This window comes from Cryptotermes secundus, unplaced genomic scaffold (assembly GCF_002891405.2).
Source record: "Cryptotermes secundus unplaced genomic scaffold, Csec_1.0 scaffold870, whole genome shotgun sequence".
Lineage (NCBI taxonomy): Eukaryota > Metazoa > Arthropoda > Insecta > Blattodea > Kalotermitidae > Cryptotermes > Cryptotermes secundus.
Window position 1 is genome coordinate 623250 of NW_019743163.1, and position 20139 is coordinate 643388.

At 46.0% G+C, this 20139-nt stretch overlaps 1 non-coding gene across 1 annotated transcript; it reads left to right on the top strand.

Annotated features, from left to right (window-relative positions):
- The first annotated feature begins 1031 nt into the window (after positions 1 to 1031).
- Positions 1032 to 1102, top strand: Trnag-gcc. Its single transcript has one exon. It is a non-coding gene; the product is annotated as a tRNA-Gly (tRNA).
- Positions 1103 to 20139: the final 19037 nt, after the last annotated feature.

Sequence of the window (20139 nt, forward strand, 5' to 3'; positions counted from 1 at the left end):
ATAGACCGAACGATGCCTTCTTAATGGTCCATTACATCGGTGCATGGAAGATCTCTTGCTGCATCTCTAGCACGAAGACTTTGTCCGTGACGAAGGAACCGAGTTCTGTGAAGGTGACCCCCTTAAGATCGTGACCACAGTCAGCTTCACCATCTTCTTTTGTTGTGGTTTTCCACTTCTTTCAGAGGATCATGGCGAGGTTTATGTACAGGCCTGATTGGTTCCGTCACTGGCTACTGTTGTCATGCGGAGATTCACGTCGTTTCCCTTGATGACAATTGAATTTTTTTCGAGGAAGTTAAAAACGATCCGGGATCGAATTAATCAGAGCCAGTTGTTATTAGTGTAGCAGGACGCTGAGTCAGTCAGTCAATAATACACGTATCTGCCTGGGATATCCTACTCTGTGCAAACGGATGCTGATAACAGACATTTTATATTGATCAGTAAAGGAAGTAAAGGTAAAGCTATCCCTGTTACAGGCAGTGGAGGCCCATAGGGTTGTGAGACTTCGAGGCTCCCACATTTTCTAGACAGCTGGCTTACAGATGGCGGTAAGGTTGTCAGCCTTACGCGCCGACCGCTTTTCACCCCCAGGTACTCAGTTCTGTTGGAGGCTGAGTCGACCCCAGGGCCATAGTGCGTCTGGAAGGATTAGGTCAACTGAAAAATCCAATGACCTTCCGGCTTGTAGCTACGCTATATTGATCAATACTGATAAAAATATAGGCCCGAACGTAGAACGATTTCTAATCGCGGCATCATGGCACTCCCTAACGTTTTGTGGATGCAGAAGAAGGTGCCAGAACATGCTGTGTAATCAGGGAGCGATAAGGGGCGTGTAAATGAAAGGAATATTCCGTGAGTCTCTACTGGTACTGAACACCGGCCGTCTGGCTCGGCGCAGACGAAACAGATGGGCTGTTCGTGTACACTTGCAATAAACCTTTGCAGCTGCTCCGTAAATATGAACGGCTTAGAATATATAAAATATACTCTTTCTGTAAATAATATAATAGTAGAAGCTTCAGGCATCGGTGGTTCAGTGGTAGAATGCTCGCCTGCCACGCGGGCGGCCCGGGTTCGATTCCCGGCCGATGCACTTTTTTAATTTTTTTTATTTGTACATTACCGCACAATGTACTGTAATTACTGACGTATACAGTTGATGCTATACAGGTTATCCTATTAATGTACTATTTTGACGACTCCGAGAAATTTATCCTTTCGAAAGATTATGACATTGACGGCCGTGAAATGTGACCAGATGTAACAGTTTAGTTACTGGACGAGAAACGAAAAGCGCCTACAGATGAATGTTTCGTGATTATTATTATTATCATTATTATTATTAGCCTACTTTTCTTATTTTCAAAGCATAAACCAGCATGAAGCACATGCCTCTCCTTATGCCTTATTATGCTGGTTTGTTGCTTCGCTTATTTCAGCCTGAATATGGAGGCGACATTCTGCTCCGAAACGTCGGTTTATTTTCATCGGACTACACGGCGTTATATCCCAGAGGACAGACGTATTCATACCCACCGCTGTCAGAAGCTCAGATCCTACAGAACCAAATCTGATAACGCAAAGATTTATGCGGTATGTATGAAACGCTGACGAGGTTGTGAGCAAATGTTGCAGATACTTCGGAAACCTTTTTAATTGAACAATGAGAAACTGCTATTGTGTGCGGCTGCAAAATTTAAACATCCGGAGCGGAAATGCGATATAAGCGTTGCGATAAATTCGGTCCATTGACTTCGCACTTGTTTCAGAGTCGGCGCATTTGTACCAGACACGGCTTGTTGTGCCGTATCATTTCTTGTTTGTCTGTGAACTTCGTAGAAAGATGTTCCCTCTCCTTGTGTCACTCAATTGTACGTATTCGTCTTCTCTTGTTCGCTTAAATGTAACAATGAAATTCCCGCAGCGTGAATATGAAGCTTGCTGTCTTCTGAGACGAGACGCCGTGCAGACTAGTAGAAGTTCGCCGACATCTTGGAGGAACGTACTGCCTCTATCTTCACGGCCGAAGAGTAAACCAGCCAAGCAACCAGCAAGAAAGAGGCTGTAAACGGCTTCACTATTCAGGTTACTTGCGTCGTTCTGTCTTCGACACTGAAGACGGAAGCAGTATGTTCCTTCGAAACGTCAGTGAACTGTCATACAGGGGAACATGTTCGATTTGAGGTTCTTACACAGGTGCCTGTGAAAATTACAGTTTTCTCTCTGCGTTGTAACGTCTTGCAGTTCGGGGAAAAGACAGAAGTTCCTCCTTGAGTAATTTTCTCGATTTCCAGAATTCTTACTGCCTTAAATCTGGGCATCTTACAGAACAATTGGGTCAAACGGTATTTTGAATTGTATTGGGAAGTGCCCATTTCGAATGTCGACCGAATTACCGACTACCTTGACTGAGGGTTTTGAGTCAATTTCTCGCTCCACAGGGATAGTATCATATCTTGAAATAGGCCACAACTGTTTTCGCCTCAGTCCTTTCAGGTTCACGGAAAGCGATCATCCTGTCACATAATTCGATTCTAAATAACCGCTGCAGTTGATACAGTGACGTTAAAGGTTCCATGATTCGCTAGATCTGAGGGTCTCTCGGCGGTGACCGTGAGGAATAACATCGGCTGGGATATGATTCATCCATCAGCTGTCAGCTTTCGCGATCGGCATTTTATTGTGTAGGCCTGCTTACATTTCATCGTAGCCTGTGCATCGTATTCTGTTTTCCTTGAATTTCTTTCTCTTTCTTCGGGCACAACGTGGCTCACGACTGCTCGAGTAAACACGTGATGTTCTGACTCCTGAGTTTAGAATGTACAGGCAATCCCAGAAAATTGCAGCAGTGTGGCTGATGGTTACGATTCAAAGTATGGGCACAAGAAAGAATAATCCTTTAAAGACGGAATTTCTTCCAAATAATATATATCCAGTTCGTACCTCACAGGAAACATGTCTCCGCTACAAAGCCCAACCGGTTAATGCTATCACAGGCGGCTAAGTCTGCCGAGTAGGGAGGATGGGGAACGATAACCATGTTTTGTTAGTCACAAACTCTCTGGTTTTCAGGAACGTGTGGGCGTGCGCGTTGTTGTGATGAAAGAGCAATGCGGCGTATTTTCAAATTTTCTGTTAATATCTCCTGGCAGACTCCATAACTGATCCCAACGGTGTCTGCGAGCTCATGGATTGTTCGGCGACGGTCTTCGTGGATGAGTTCTCGAAATTTTTAAACATTTTCTGTCGTTTTGCTGGCGCTTGGTCGCCCTTAATGTTCATCATCTTCAACTGACACTCGACCGGCTTTGAAACGTGAATGCCATTCAAAAACCGCTGTCCGGCTTAAAGAATGTTCTCCAAAAGCCCCACGAAGCATTACAAGGGTTTTGGTAGTAGATTTACCGAGCTTCACGCAAAACTTGATGCAGACACGTTGCTCGATGTTGCTATCCATCGCAGACAAAACGAAAAACGAAGTCGAAAAAGCACTACTGTAAAAACAATGCTTGTTCACAACGCGGTGCCACGTAGCAGGCTGATGCAATAGGCTTGCAGAACGTGACCTTGGCCTCCCCTCTCACCTTCTTTCACCGAGGAAGTTACAACAATAATAGTCCAGGAACTTTCCGATAGCACCTCGTGTATAATAACCACTGGCCTTTAAAGGGATAAGCAGGCACAGCCCACGTGACAGCATTACTATGTGGCGTCGTGAGATATTAATGAAAAGCCGCTGTTTGGTGTACATGGAAACAAAGGGTCAGTTGGTCTGTAAAATCCTTCGTAGAATTTTGCTGCTTGGTTACCACTTCCGTTCCCTGTTTACACGTATAAGGAGTACTAATTGCTGACGTTAGATGTTTAGCAGAAGTGAACTACTTTTCGACTGTGCATAAATATATACTTCCGCAGTCCCACGTCAATGCATGATAGTGTGACTGTCCCAAGTAATAATTATACAAGCATGGGAAGCCATGACATTGAACCTTTCTTGCTGGCAAAAGGTGATGTCTCACAACATGTACTGGTTTTTACCAACGCTTGAAATTCGATAGACGGCTTCCAATGACTTCCACGAAAACTAACTGGCCCTATAGACTGTACACGTGAAATGTTGACGTAATTTTCGTAGCTGTGGCATCCTCGCTTCAACAGCAGACTGTACATGGGTAGAAGTTGTGTTCTTTCCATGCGTTTAAAGCAAAATTTTGGTTTTTTATATGTACAGAATTCCATTTATGGCTCCATAAATATTGAGGCTACAAGAGAAGTAATTTCAAATGTCATTTAGGTCTATTGTACCAGCCCCAGATGATAGGTGAGGGTGATTGTGGAGCAATTGGTGGAATGAAGATTGGCAGGGGAAACCGAAGTACTCGGAGAGAACCTGCCCCAGCGCCACTTTGTCCACCACAAATCCAACTTGACCAGACCCGGGATTGAACCCGGGCCGCCGCGGAGGGAAGCCAGCAACTAACCGCTTGAGCTACGGCGCGGCCGAATCTGACAGTTGCTCAGTTAGTCAAAACATTCCTTGAATTTTACTAAACAAGAAGGTTCATTGCCGTGTTCACAAGAGCCAGTCACTGAGTCAGATGAATCCAATCCCAACCTCCCCTTCCCCCATCCTAATAGAACACGAACAAAAACTAAAATTTATAACCCGGTTGCGCAGAATATGTGTACTGGTGTGGGCACCATATTTTGTGTCCTATCTACACTGCTGTTCGGACATTGCTGTGAGTGAGCACAGACAATCCATACGTGTGGAAACACCCTTAAGTAGAAGCATGATGTTTTCATGGAAATACAGTTCTGTAGGGTCAATTGCTGCCCAAAATATATACCAGAAACAAAGATACATGCAGTGTTTCCGCATATTTCGAGAATGTACAATTATTAATGTTTTCTGTCAGAAAGAGAGACATTATCCCCAACCGCAGAATCGAACCCCGGTTTTCCGCGTGACATGCGGGCATATTAGCCGCTGTACCACCGAGGATAAATGGTATACTGCCATCCTCAGTTTAAGTTGCAGATTACCCCTTGGTCATGTCTCCTTTGTTTACAGAAATCTGAATCATTTTACGTTTTGAGGTGAAACAAATGAAAGGGTCGTGTACATTAGCAATGCGTGAAAACGAATTACTGAAGAAGATAGCTTTAATAATATAGTAACTCCATGGAGCAGAACCCCTTTTTAATAAGCTAGTCAAGGAACTCCTCAGATCTATGGAACCCGAAGTTCACCACCGAATTCGTAACCAATTTCTGACCCTTATTCTAAGAGAAATATACTCAGTCACCGACCCCTCTGTTTATTTAAGATCCATTTTAATATTATCCTCCCACCTAGGCCTGGTCTTCCAAGTGGTCTCTTCCGTGGTTCTCTGACCAGAATGTATGCATTTGTTATCCTATGCTACATGCCCCGCCCACATCATGCTTTCTGTATTATGGTAGTACTATGTGATGGCGAGAACAGATTATGAACTTCATCGTTCAGCTTTTGCTGAATCTTGCAGGTTGAATTTTCAACGCGTACACGTATATTAATGCCAAAGCCTGTCCTTTAAGTTCACCAGTTGCGTTTGTTCGAAAACTTAGAAGAAAGAGCATGCTTTTTAGTATCAAGTGCTGTGAGGAGAAGGTGGAATTAGCATTTACAAATGAGGAAACAGTTCACGACTTGTGAATAACAACGTGACATTATTAGGTCGCCTTGGAAGTTGAATCATGTCGCTCTCACTGAAGCCATTCTGATCATATCAGCAATGGGAGCCTCTTCCTCTCCCATGTCTCTCGGTGAACATGAACTGCAGCAGATTTCGATGTGCGAACAACCAGCCTCCGCAACAAGTGCCGGGATTTCTACTCCCAAATGGACTACTCGTGGCTAGCTGCCGGTCAGTCGGTTTGTCCTGCTGTCGAGCCCCATTTTGGTGCCCAAGACCTAATTGCAATACGAGGGAGAGTCATTAAATAGGTCACAAATGGATATGAAACTTATGACATGTGATATTCGAAACTGCAAAAAACATTTACTTCTCGACATATCCTCCATCAACATCAATACACTTGTGCCGTCACTTTAACAGCGCGTCGAAACCCGCAGCATTGACGTTTTTTGACTCTTGTCTCAGCCACTTCCGCACCTCCGGTTCACCGTCCTCGTCATCAGCGAAACGTTTGCCACTAGGTTGTGAATCGCTTTACGCGACAAACACTTCCCACCCTAAACAAGAAATATTTACTTATGAATATCATTTGCAGTGAGTCTTTTTGCCCCAGACAATCGCATAACATGACGCTGCTTTCCAGTAGTACACTCCTCAAGCACGGCCGCAATATTGACTACTGAAACCAGCCTCTGAACATGCTCATGTGCATCTGCTAACTAGATTGTCATGAAGCCGGACTATGCTGCTACCTAGTGATACAGAAAATCCATTACGTCCATTAGAGCCCTTTTACTTCCATTTGTGACCTATTTACTGACTGCCTCGTACTTGTCAAGACGCTCAGTATGTATATCGCCGTGTTACGGGACTGCATGGCCAAGGAATCGTGTTTCGATTCCCGATAGCGTGAGATTTTTCTCTCCTTCACGGCGTCCAGACCTGCCTTGGGACCCCACCCATCCTCCTGTCCAATGGGTACCGGGGGCTCTTTCCCAGGGGAAAAAGCGGCCGTGACCTGAAGCTGACCGCTGACCACTCACCATCAAGAATGCCGGATCTATACCTCCACTCCCCCATGCGTCTTCATGGCGTGGTGCTTAAGTAATTAATTAAACATAGAGACAACTTTACCTCACTGTAGTGAGTCAGTCGCAGTTAAGCCTTTCTTAGGCGCCGTCTGTGACAGAAGGACAGCTCTGCCAGTTGCCAAATGTCATGGACAGCTTCAGAAAGACTTAACTGCCACTGACTTATGTACATGTGTACTTGAAAGTAGTCCGTCCCCTGCCACTTGCAAGTACATATGTATGTACTGTATATAAAATTTATAGTTTTACATATCTGCATATGTGGGGAGGATAATATTAAACTGGATCATAGAGAGACAGGAAGGGGTAGTATAGGCTGAATTGTTTTGGCTTAGGTTAGGGCCAAATGAGGTCTCTCGTGAGCACGGCAATAAACCTTCGGGTTCCATTAAAGTCGAGAAATTCTTGAGTAGTTGAGCGACCACTCAGGGGCGCCTCTGCTCCGTGGAGTTATGCATACTTCATGGCAGCCTTTTGTTACGTGTATAATGTACAAGGCCAGGCTGTGTACATCAGACTGTATCTTATCTCACGCAGCCCGCGCTACAGCTGCTGCTGTCACGCGAGAAACTGCTCTTCACTTCTCCATCCTTTCTTGGAAGAGGAAAGAAATTTTTCGCTCCTCCACAACGTCCCTGCAGACTTTGGGGCCCACACAGCCTGGTATCAAATGGGAACCGAGGGTTCTTTCCCTGGGGGTAAAGCAACCGGGGCCTGAAGCTGACTACCCACATCCACCTAGTGCCGAAGTTAAAAATGTTTGATCTATACCTCCACTTCCCCATACATCATCATGATGTGGTGCTTAACCAAATAGGCACATGGACAACTTGCCTAGTTGATTTGGGGTTCTCGCAGCGCTCAATATTAAGATACAGCCTCTCCAGGTTGCGACACCGACTAGTTCTGTATAGTACAGATACCGACGTTTCCGAGGAACCTTCTGCCTTCATTTTCCTAGTAGATGAACAGTGGAGAAGTGACGATGGAAGGGCAGGTGGGCCTATCTCCACGGTGTCAGACCCCCACAAGACCGTAACCTCGTTACCTGTAGGTCTGTTGAATCACGCTCGTCCTTCGATGGGGGCAGGCTGACCGCCCGATGTCACATGCCTGTTGCGCGAAGTTGTGCAACAGACCGAACATGAGGAAGCTAAGCTGTACCCGGTGTTCAGGTCTCCTGGTGTCACCACCATGTAAAGCAGTGCTGCATTCGCCGGGCCGGGATATACTCGTGCAGCTCAACCTCGACTGTACGAACTAACTGAAGCACTGTGTGTTCGGATTACTGGATTTCAGTTTAGTACAGTTTGTATATGGTGGGGGCTATGCTACAAGCCGGAAGGTCGCGGGTTCAAGTCCCGATGAGGTCACTGGATTTTTTCAATGGACCTAATCCATCCAGCCGCACTATGGCCCTGGGGTCGACTCAGCCTCTAACAGAAATGAGTACCAGGAATTAATTATAATTCTCCTGGGGAGTAAAGCGCGGCCGGCGCGTAAGGCTGACAACTTTACCGCCATCATTGAGCCGATTGTCTAGATAATGTGGGACCCTCAGCGTCTCACAACCCTATGGGCCTTCATGGCCTGTTACAGGAACAGCTTTACTTTTAGTTACATTACAGTTTATATATAAATAACGACATGAACCGACGGACGTTAGGCTACAGGCCGGGCTCGGGGCAAGCAGTAACCTGGTCACGTCTCTCACAATGCAGTCAAGTCGGATTACCATGGTTCGATATTTGTCAAACCATATTTTAATCCCTGTGTGGAGGCGGGTTAGGACTGCCTCTGTGGTCTAATGGTCAGCGTTGCTGGCTACAGATCCAGAGGTCCGGGTTCGATCCCCGGCGTTATCAGATTTTCTGAGAAGTAGCGGCTCTGGAACGGGGTCCACTCAGCTTCGTGACGATAATTGAGGAGCTATTTCAAGGAAATAGCGGCTCCGGTGAAGAAAACCGAAATTAACGGCCGTGGGGATTCGTTGCGCTGACCACGCGACACCCTCTATCCGCAAAAGTTGGCACTAAACTTGGCCGACAAGCGGCGGTCGCTCGGTCGGTATAGTTCGCTTGCGGACTAAAATCACGGAGTTTATTTATTTTTTATTTTTTAGTGTGGAGGCGGGCTAGAATACCTCCATCGTAGCCCTGCGAGCCGTAGAAGGCTAAGAAAAGGAAACCCGGTGCCTTGGGGTGTAACTGGACCACCCTGTCACTGAGGGATATAAATACAGGGACCTGGTTTCCCAGGTTGGGGGTTGGTCGCAAGGTTGACGACCTTGCTCTGTAAAGAAAAGAAAATTTCGAGATCCAAAGAATTGCAAACTGGATGCATTTTCCCAAGGACGGACGTGGCGCAGAAAAGGCTGTTTCGCCAATTCATGTCATATATACCTCTATCTAGTGGTGAAGTCAAGAATAAGTGGCTCTATACTTCCACTTCCCCATACGTCTTCATGGAGTAGTGCTTAATTTCATAAGCACAGGGACAACTTTGCCTTTATTTGAGAATATGACCTGTTTGCTGGTTGTTACGAAAAGGGAGTGGAGGATGTGTGAGTCTGACCCCGTGTGTGTTGTGCATGGCACAGTGGAAGATGTCTCGACATGTAACAGACCTCTAATGGTGACAGGTGTTTCGACCTATTGCTGGAGTTTTAACGTGAGAGATCAAATGTTCTCATGCGGGATATGAAGCCATGTAGTCTGATAACACGTTACCAGCGATTCTGATAAGCCTGTGCCTCCATCTTCATGGTAGATAGAGAGATCATGTTCCTCCGCAAAGCTAGTTAGGCCCTAGTAGGCTACATATACCACAAGGTCATCGCTGACTACAATAGCGTTGTCCTGGTAACAGTTTACCTGACTGTCCCTTTCTCTTACCGTAACAAATGGCCAGAGGTCCGTGACAGTTTCTACACGACAACTGTACTTTAAGTGCCTTTCCCCGCAGGTTAAACAGGGTTTAACTGAACTACGTTTCTGTACAATGCGCATTTCGAGGGTTGCACAAAAGCAGATAATATCACTGCGCAGTGAAAACTGTTTGCAGTCAAAGTGGATAATTTTCAGTTCAGTGTGACATAAAGTTTACAACACTTCAGTCTTTATTCGCCTTACATGTTTCGATTCAAAAGAATCATCCTCAGAGGCGCACCACTACGATCAGGAAACACTGTCACATAAGACGTTTTAACAATATGCACTTAAGCTATGAATAATGCTCACTGCATAAATTTTGTTATTATCACGGTTAGTTTTGATGTTGTCTTAGGCATTCACGATGACGCTTCTTGAAGTGTAGATTTACGTATGGTGCTGTTTCTTTTAAGCGTATTTGCTGGGTATTCTGTTCGGGATTTTCTACTGCACGCGATATGATACTCACTTTTCCATACAATTTTAAATACATTTGGAGTCTATTGTATGGAAAAGTATCGCGTGCAGTAGAAAATCCCGAACAGAATACCCAGCAAATACGCTTAAAAGAAACAGCACCATACGTAAATCTACACTTCAAGAAGCGTCATCGTGAATGCCTAAGACAACATCAAAACTAACCGTGATAATAACAAAATTTATGCAGTGAGCATTATTCATAGCTTAAGTGCATATTATTAAAACATCTTATGTGACAGTGTTTCCTGATCGTAGTGGTGCGCCTCTGAGGATGATTCTTTTGAATCGAAACATGTAAGGCGAATAAAGACTGAAGTGTTGTAAACTTGTATGTCAAACTGGACTGAAAATTATCCACTTTGTAATTAATAGTGTGACGGACCAGAATGAGACAAATCAAATTGTTTGCAGTCAGTTCATAATTTCGTTGAACTAATTGTAGTTAAAGATCTATCTTCTGAGATCTAACGCCGTATAGTCCGGTAAGTTCCCACCGACGTTTATGAATAACGTACTGCCTTCACCTGCGGTAGCGCAGTTGGTTGAGGCACTATGCTACAAGCTGGAAGGTCGCGGGTTCAAGTCCCGATGAGATCATTGGATTTTTTAAATTGACCTAACTCTTCCAGCCGCACTATGGTCCTTGGGTAGACTCAGCCTCTAACAGAAATGAGTACCAGGAATATTCTTGGGGGTAAAGGGAGGCCGGCGCGTAGGGCTGACAACCTTGCCTCCATCTATGAGCCGATTGTCTAGAACCTCAACATATGACAACCCTATGGGGCTCCACGGCCTGCTACAGGGATAGCTTTTCTTACTTACTTACTTCAACTGCACGGTTGAAGATACAAGAACTTCGTTTCCTCTTTGATGCTACCAAACCGTCTCGGGAGCCTATCCAGTGAATACAGGTGGCTCTTCCCCCGCCCCCCGGGAGACAGCGGCCAGGGCATGAAACTAGCCATTGACCTACAACTATTACCAAAGTTATGATTGAGTGGAGTTATACGTCCACTCCCGCATACGTCTTCATAGCGTGGTGCTTGATTAAATACGGGGACAACTCTACCATACCGTTACCTATGAATCAGTTTTCAAAGAGCATAATCACTAGATCTCGGGCCATAGGTTTCACATGCAGGACAGAGGTAACCACAAGAACTCTGTCCGTCTAGGCAGGGTTTGCTACTGGCACTGCTGACTCAAGCGAAGGGTACACTTTGAATTATTCATGTATGAGATATGGACTCCAGTCTTACAGCTCCAGGGTTTTGTACGCCCCACTGCTAGGTACTGTCCACACTGTTAATGGTTAGAGTTTACAGTTCTTTTGTGTTTTGTATCTCTTGATGTGCCCCTCTCTGTGGAACATGCGCAGTGTATACTGGCCTGCTGGGTTAGCTACATACACGTATTCACCTACCGAAAAGAAGCCTCTCCTCCTACTGTAAGAAGTTCGAGAGGTCTCGTCTTGTACTGATTTGTCTTCCCCTTACAAAACATCACGGGATTAAGTGACTATAGACGGGGTCTGGATTGGTAATCGGATTTATTGCACACTAACAGAACGTAGCTATGAATAACTGCGGCAGTCTCGCTGAGTTACACGCTCCAAAGTTCGCTGTAACTACAGCACACATAAAGTCTTCGCAGTCTTCAGTAGTCGTTGCTTCGCATCGGCTCGCAACGGCGGACGTTTACCTTCCTCTTGGTTCCCGAACTGTCCCCGGCCTCAGCAACCAGCTTCTCATTTTTCACAACTCAACTCTCAACTGTCTCAACAACTCAAGAGTTACGTTACAACTGGTGCTCTACCGCCGTTCAGTTCATCTTGGCGCCAAGCCCCTTGAGACCCACAACCAGTATTATTTTCAACTGAACACTTGCGGTTATAGTCCTCATGTAACATCCTCTCGGACGAGAGGACAGGTCTGTCGTTTACAAAATCTGCTGGTCCTCGCCAGTGCAGTCATTCTTTGGTCCGAGTCCTGCATTTTACTGTCTCGGATTCGAGAACCTTCCAACCTGGAGGGCCATGTCCCTGTACATATATCCCCCAGGAACAGGGTGGCCCAGTTATACCCCCGGGCACGGGGTTCCAATTTCGTCGCCTCCTAAGGCTCGCAGGACTACAGTGGAGGTATCCGAACCCGCCTCCACACGGGAGTGACCGACTCAACAACAGAAAGTCAAAGTTACTTTACGACTGGCGGTTCACCGCCAATCAGTTTGTCTTGGCGTGAAGCCCCTTGAGACCCACGGCCAGAGATTTGCTTCCCCAACTGAACCCTTACGATAATAGTCCTTAGGCAACGTCCTGTCTGACGAGAAGATGGGTTTGTCTGTTATGAATATGTTTGGCCTTAGAGTCAGAGTCAAATTTACTTCACGATTGGCGGTTTACAGCCAACTATTTCATCTTGGCTACAGGTCCCTTGAGGCCCACGACCAGAGATTTTTTATTCCAACTGAACTCTTGCGAAGTAGTCTTTATGTAACATCCTTTTTGACGAGAAGATGGGTGTGTTCTCTCGTTGTCGGGGAAATAGCGTGTCCACAGATCTGTTCCCTAGCAACGGATGTTGTACTACCGCCTGTTTACAGAGCTGTTACGGGGCAATAGGTTACATGTCACAGTATTGACATGTATTGCTTGTCCGTTTATTTCCTTTTGTTTTGATGAAAGATAAATCTAGATTGTGGTTTTCTGGGCTGTGACACCGGACAAGCAAGACGATTGTGGTTACAAGAGAAGGGAACGGGGCCGTGACACCGGACAAGCAAGACGATTGTGGTTACAAGAGATGAGAACGGGGCTGTGACACCGGACAAGCAAGACGATTGTGGTTACAAGAGAAGGGAACGGGGCCGTGACACCGGACAAGCAAGACGATTGTGGTTACAAGAGATGAGAACGGGGCTGTGACACCGGACAAGCAAGACGATTGTGGTTACAAGAGAAGGGAACGGGGCCGTGACACCGGACAAGCAAGACGATTGTGGTTACAAGAGATGAGAACGGGGCTGTGACACCGGACAAGCAAGACGATTGTGGTTACAAGAGAAGGGAACGGGAGTTTGTTTCACAATCTCCTGGAAAGGGAGGCGGAGATGTGTGAACGTCGCAGTTGAGAGGCTAATGTCCGTGTTCGTATCTCGGCCTGAGGACCGGTCATCCTGAGCTCCAGGCAAATCCTGCGACATTAGCTCAAGCGATGCCACTGCTTTCCTTCCAGTCATTAATTGACTTTGAGGCTCGATTCTACATAATCTGAGCGATTAAAATCTTCGTTAAGTTATATTAAGAAGAGATTAAATAAGATAGTATTAATGTCGTTCGATTGTGACCCATGTTCGTCTATCCGAGGGGCGGTCCTTCTTCCTGACACTCATGTCCTTCGTGTTCCATAATTTTTTAATTAATGTGCATCTGTTCAAATATCATACACGAAGGGGCTACAATATTTGAAATAAGAGCAAATATATAATTAGCAAGAATAGATTAATTGTGGTGACTCACTAATTATGGGGAACATTATTTCTTTGGATATAGTTTGACATCAACTATACCGACCGAGCGACCGCCGCTTGCCAGCGAAGTTTAGTGCCAACATTAGCGGATAGAGAGTGTCGCGTGGTCAGCGTCACGGATCCCCACTGCCGTTAATCTTGGGTTTCTAGACCGGAGCCGCTATTTCCTTAAAATAGCTCCTCAATTATCCTCACGAGGCTGAGTGGACCCCTCTCCAGACCCACTACTTCTCAGAAAATCTGGTAGCTCCGAGAATCGAACCAGGGACCTCTGGATCTGTAGCCAGGAACTCTGACCAGTAGACCACAGAGGCGGTTCGCTTGCGGACTACAGGCCACGGAATTTGTTTTTTGTGTTTTAGTTTGACATTCTCTGCGCCACAAGTGGCCGAGTGAGATTTCCAGAATTCTAAAAAGCGACCTCGCAAATGCCAAGTGGGAAATTAGTCGCCAGCCACCGCCGACAAGGTTGTCATGCTGTCTACCCTATATCATGGAGGAGCCGATATAGCTCTGTAGGTGTAGGGACGAGCTACGGGCTGGCCGGCTGGGGTTCTATTCCCGCTACTCCACATTGTCCAGGCCGGCTCTGGAACTTATCTAATTGGTACCGGGTATTGTTTCCTAGGGAGTAAAGCGGCCGGGGAGTGAAGCTGACCGCTCACCGCCGAGGTCAAGAATGGTGGAGCTATATCTCCACTCCGTCAAGGATGATGAGGTGGGCAGTGCATGTAGCACGAATGGGGGAGACGAGGAATGCGTATAGGATATTGGTGGGAAAGCCAGAAGGAAAGAGACCACTGGGAAGACCAAGGCGTAGGTAGGTGGACAATATTAAAATGGATCTTAGAGAGATAAGATGGGATGGTGTGGATTGGATTGATCTGGCTCAGAATAGGGACCAGTGGAGGGCTCTTGTGAACACGGTAATGAACCTTCGGGTTCCATAAAATGCTGTGAATTGGTGGCTCCTGCAGAAGGGCTCAGCTTCATGAGTAAGTATATCTCCACTGCCCGCTACGTCTTCAAGACATAGCGCTTCACTATTTAAGCACAGGAATATCTCTACACCAAGTCTGGTTGTTTGGTCAATATTGCCTCGTCGTCTGCTGTAGGGAGGGCGCCGGAGTTCCGAGTCAGTTGCTACATGAACGCGAGGACAGGATCTGCAGTCACGAGACCGAATTCCATTTGCAGCAGTAGCCACAAGCCGGCACGTATACGACATAGCAGCCAGGGTGTGCGGTAACCATAGCAACCGAATCGTCTGATCGCTACACCCTCAATGCGTTGTGTTCGGTTCTCTTTGGGCATTCTCTTTTCTGCTTTTCGCTTTTTGCTTTTTTCCTTTAATTGCGCCTTGTTTTGTTCTCTCAATTTATGTCTTCTTTTTTTTCCCTCTTTCTTTCTGTCCTACCGTGCATACAAGCAAGTGAAATGTCTTCAACCTCCGCTTTTAGCTTACTTTATCCTTCTTTAAAAAAATAGCCTTATGACATTACCAAGCTCTGCGATTCCCTTCAATCAGTAATACCAACATTGAAGATACTCGAACTTGTAACGTGGCACAACACTAGCGCCGCTTGCTTTCGGGTCCTGAAGTAATTACTGGCAGCAGACTTCGAAAAATTAAGTAAGATACGTCGGGATAGCTCAGTCGGTATAGTGACGGCACGGTCGGAATTCGATTTCCGGCAGGGCAAGAGATTTGTTTCTATTTCACTGCGTTTAGAACTGTTCTGGGGAACATCGAGCCTCATATCCAGTTAGTACCGTGGGATCCTTCTCCGGTTGTAAACCTGACCACTCACTCCACCTAGTGCCGGGTTCAGTAATGGTGTAGATATACCTCCCTTCCCCCATACGCCTTCATGGCGTAGTGCCTAATTAACTGAGCACAGAGACAACTTTGCCTTTTACCTGAGTTTCCGAAGTACTAAAAAATGGATATTAGAGAGATAAGATGGGATGGTATGGACTGGATTGATCTGGCTCAGGATAGGGACCAGTGGCTCTTGTTAACACGGTAATGAACCTTCGGGATCCATAAAATGCTGGGAAATTCTTGAGTAGCTGCAGATTTGGCTTCTCCTCAAGAAGAGCTCAGCTCCATTAGTAATTAAGTCTGAAGGTTATGTCCAACATATTTAACGTAGGCAAGGTCTCACTTAAGTAGTAAGTAAGTTCCTTATAAAAGGAAAACAAATTGGCAGTGATGACAGCGGTGGATCAGTAGGTACGGAAACCAGAGCAGTGGGAATGTAGGTTCTGTGTGTTACTCGAGGATCTCACTCTTACTACTACTGTTCCTTAACGGTTGCATACGTACAATACACTTTGCTCTCCACAAAGTAATCCGACTGAAGCGAGAGGAAAGTCCGGTGACGCATCATCATATCGGACGTGGTTTCATTCGGTGAGATAGTAATGTTCCACAGAAATCAAGTCGGCAGGGTACCGCAACCCATATCCGCTGATAGCTTAGAATTAAATCATCCCCAAGAGCAACCTCTTGCGTCTTGACAAACTTGCTGGCTACTGACTGCACGCCACCAGTACACAGTGCTACACCCCACCGTGCCGCGTTATCCCAAGCCTTTTCAAATACCTGAACCTTCTTCTGCAAGTGCCCTTTAATGCTAGTGGAAACTTGCTCACTTATGGAGATGAGCCCTTCTTGATGAAAAGCCAAATCTGCAGCTACTCAAGAATTTCACAGCATTTTTTGGAACCCCAAGGTTCATTACCGTGTTCACAAGAGCCCTCCACTGGTCCCTATCCTGAGTCCGATCAATCCAATCCATACCATCCCATCCCATCCTATGTCTCTAAGACCCATTTTAATATTGTCCATCCACCTACGCCTTGGTCTTCTCAGTGGTATCTTTCCTTCTGGCTTTCCCACCAATATCCTATATGCATTCCTCTTCTCCACCATTCGTGCTACATGCCCTGACCGTCTCATCCTCTTGACTTGATCATTCTAATTATACTTGGAGAAGAGTACAAGTTATGAAGCTCCTCATTATGCAGTTTTAATGCTAGTGGGAAACAAGTTTAAATTCAACGGGAATTATTTCCTTCGTACCTCCGTCCGTCACCTTTCAGTTCCTTTCCTTTATCACTTTCGCGCCTTTCTCCTCCTCAAAGCAGTGAATTCCGTTATATCCTGTTTCTTGGCAAGGCACAGTTTTGAACAAAGCGCCGCCAGCATAGAGACTGCCACGTCATCAGAACTCCGGAACACGGACAGATAAAGACAGATAGAAAGATGGCAAAGTGCTTAATTAAACACGGGGACAATCTAACCTTCGCCTCGGAGGAACAGTTCTTGAACTGTCTCCCAGAGAGGCTCCAGCAGGGTCTAGTGGTGGTGCTTCGTGACCCAGATCGTGCACCTTCGGTTTCCACAGCAACAATAAATTAATTTACTAGTCGAATAACTGCTCAAGGAAGTTGGGTTATTACTTTAAGCTAACAGTAAGTTCTGGCAAGAGTTTCCGTCACCACTTTGTACATTTTGTAGCCTGTGACGATCAACTACCATTGGGACTGAAAGGGAGGGGGGGGGGTTGAAAAGCCGGACAGCAAGCCAAGCATGTAGGTAGAGTCGCATCGGCAGAACATAATTCCAATCAATCAGCGATTTCAGTTTCTTTTTGCTGTCTCAAGACTCTCTCGGTAGATTAAACAAGAAGTTCTTGGAAGAACTAATCGCCTACTTTCCTTGAAACCCACGGATCTCATAGAAAACGACGTGTCCAACAATTCTGCTATTGTTGCATGTATATCCAGTGCCACGATAAACGTTTTTGCCGAGCCGTTGCCTAGCAACGATAAGGGGATACACATATAGACTGAGGGGATGGATTTATGAGTTACGCCGTTGAGATGGTTTCAGGTGCCATGATATACATACCAAGTTTTATAAAAGTTGGTTCAGACATTCAAAAGTTTATTGGGGGAAGGGAAACAGGCCCACAGACCTGTATGAGGACCTCAGAAGCCTACTTTTGTTTCTTCAATATAAGGAAAGTAGGCTAAAAAGGTAGAGCTATCCCTGTGCTTAGTTACTTAAGCACACGCCATGAAGATGTATAGAGGCGTGGAGGCATAGCTCCACTATTCTTGACCTCTGCACCAATTGATGTGCATGGTTAGCTTCACGCCCTAGCCGCTTTACCCTCTGCTACAGATCGTATAGGAGGCACTGTGGGCTCCACAGATGGTCTGAACGCTATTAATGATAAAAAATCTTGCGTGTCGGAAATCGAACTCTGGCCATCCAGCCCCTGGCCCGACTGAGGTGTCCACAGGTTTCTAACATTGTCGGCAGTCAGACTATGTAGCTTCGATAGAGATTTTGGCCATGGTGAGAATTCATGTTCTGGTCCTCTGAATCAGGATAGATGAAGGAAAATGTTTCCATTGAAATTTTACTACCACCGTACCAGACCACATGGCGTCGTAACCCAGATAAGTAATTTATATGAGTTGTGGATACAGATATATTTTATTTATTCCGTTCGTGAAATCAGCCCTCGTATGGCTCCGGACCTAAACCCTGCTGTGCGCAGACCTGCAGTGCTCAGAACCGCCGTAGCGCGAGCGTTTCTAAACCAGCAACTCAACAGAAGGGATGACATTTTTCTTCCACTTTGTGACTCATAGGAAACCAACCTGTGAAACACCCGTTGTTCCACTTGCTGGAAACATTCTCTGCTCTTAAATAAAACATTGTCTGGTGCACTCTTTTATTACTTTTTGTGGTTCTTGTATCTTCAACCAGCACGCAACTGAAGGGAAGATTTCCGACTGTTCTTGAATACAGTACAAGTCACAGTGCTTCCCGTCCAGTCTTGTACACGTACAGTATACAAGTGTGGAATCAGTTGTTACACTGTCCTGCCCTGCCACTCCACACAGGCTTAAACAGTAACAAGTTATATAAGATCTGGGCTCCCCACAGAGGTGCGAGTAATATGTTCTGTATATAACGCCGTGTATTCCGCTGAAATTCAATGGACGTTTCGGAGAAACATATCGCCTCCATCTTCAGGGTCGAATAAGCCGAGCAAGATACCAACGTGAAAGCATGTGGCAAATCGAGAGCCCAGCGGTCCCGCGGGCTCTGTTGTCCATTCGCTTCTTATCAAATGGGTACCGAGAGCTCTTTTCCCTGGGGTAAAACGGCTGGAACGTGTGCCTAGCGTATTAGCTGAATCTAGTGCCCGGATTAAGAATGTATGGACCTGTATCGCCACTCCCCCATAGGTTCGCGTATCGCGGTGTTAAGCACGGACGGGAACAGATTTGCCTTGACTGTACACGGGAACTATGGAGGTGAAGCAAATTTCAATTGAGGCCAGAGGGGAGTCATCCGCTTTGGGCGAAGCGCTTGTTCCAGCTGCTCCAGCTGATGGGTCCGACCTTGTCACCTCCCAGCCACGTCATGCCTCTTCCGGGAACCACACTGACTCCCCTGCAGAGATCAGATGGCAGGCGATTCGGAGGAGGAACTGCGGTTTCAAGAGAACTCGCGGCGTGATGTTAATATCGAGGTCGACTGCGCACCATAGCGGCCTCCAATTCGGGAAATCTCGGCCCTGAGACAGGCGATTCTGAGATTATTTGAGCTTTCCTTCTACAAAATACATATACAGATTTAGTCCGTACCTCACAGGAAACACATTACGTCCCCTGTACAAAGTCCAACCTGTTACTGCTGTGTAGGGAAACAGTCGCTGTTTACTGTGAGAACCACACGGAACACACAGATACACTCTGTGTGTGTGTGTGTGTGTGAGAGAGAGAGAGAGAAGTGCTGGTGGTAGTGTGAGACACTACATTGGGGGGGGGGAGAAACTATATCTCCAGTTTTGAAGGTTCCCAGGCAGTGCCCGCTTGTCCTTCTGGTAAAGATAGAGCATATGATCGGATTTTTGTTTGCTTGTTTTTGCTAACGTTGGGAGGGCTATATTAAGGCGAAATTTTGATGTTAACAATGGGAGGGCTGCATGTGAGGCATGCAGTGCAACGTGGAATTTGGGCTCCAACTCAGCATTTGCTTTAGTACCGAGGAAAACCACGGAAAACCTTGGTCGAGCTGGCCGGTCTCAGGACCTTCCGGATACAAACTGACTTCTAGCCAGCAGTCCGGCTTAAATACGCGAACCCTAACATTAGACCCTGTCTGTCCTGTTGCTTTATTTTAAAAGTTTACATGTGTGTTTCTACAGTTTTCTTTTCTTTTGCATACTTTGGATGAGCAGCAAACATTTGTATATCACATTTGTAAAGGGTTGTAACTGTTCAAGTATTGACAAATTTAAATCACTGTTGTGGAGGGGCAAAGGGTTGTTGCTCATCCAATGACAGGATTTTATGATTACAATTCTTTTTTTTTTTTCCATTCTT